This window comes from Crocuta crocuta, unplaced genomic scaffold (assembly GCF_008692635.1).
Source record: "Crocuta crocuta isolate KB4526 unplaced genomic scaffold, BGI_CrCroc_1.0 scaffold871, whole genome shotgun sequence".
In the NCBI taxonomy this organism is placed as follows: Eukaryota; Metazoa; Chordata; class Mammalia; order Carnivora; family Hyaenidae; genus Crocuta; species Crocuta crocuta.
In genome coordinates this window covers 31,349-32,268 of record NW_027527392.1, presented here as the reverse complement: position 1 = coordinate 32,268, position 920 = coordinate 31,349, and positions in this window count along the sequence as shown.

Here is a 920-nt window from a genome sequence, read left to right as displayed (position 1 = left end):
AGAGGCCCAGCCAGCTGTCCTTTCCGCTGCCGTGACCACACATGATACAGAAGCTCCACTCGATGCAGATATGACAATATTTCCAAGGCAGAATTTTGGCAAGACAACTGGAAATCCTCCAAAACCAATAGCCAGGCATGGGGCCAGCTGGGTGGCAGGCATGAGAACCACCCCTGGGGTGCTGGCTGTGGGCTTTCCTGGCTTCTCCAGCCCTATGCGTACAGGGCAGGAAACACTTCTAAAACATCTTTTCTAATTCATATACTTTATTTGAGAGAGAGAGAGCGAGTGCATGCAAGCGTGAGCTGGGAAGGGGCAGAGAGAAAATCCCAAGCAGTCTCTGTGCTGTTAGCACAGAGCCCGAGGCAGAACTCAAAGTCACCAAATGTGAGATCATGACCTGAGCTGAAGTTGAATGCTTAACCAACTGAGCCACCCAGGTGCTCCTCTACTCCATAGATTTTGAATGTCACTATTTTACCCATTTCTCTTTTTTAATGGACTACACCCTTTTTTAAATTACACATTTTTTACACTATTTATTTATTTATTTATTTATTTATTTAGAGGGAGAATGAGTGGGGAAGGAGCAGAGAGAGAGAAAGAGAGAATCCCAAGCCGGCTCCATGCTGTCAGCACAGCGCCCAATGTGGGGCTCAAACTCACAAACTGTGAGATCGTGACCTGAGCTAAAATCAGTAGTCAGACACTCAACCAGCTGGGTGACACAGGTGCTCCTATTTTACCCATTTCTTACAGTCCTCATGCTAATTAGCAAGCTACACATTTCACCACCCGTGAATATTAATATTTCCTGTGCTCTGTAGCCAAGCCTCAAGTATTGATGGAGATGAAGAGATAACTGGAACTCCATTAGCACTCTGGGAAGGAGTCTTGCTGATTAGAACTTGACCTGAAAT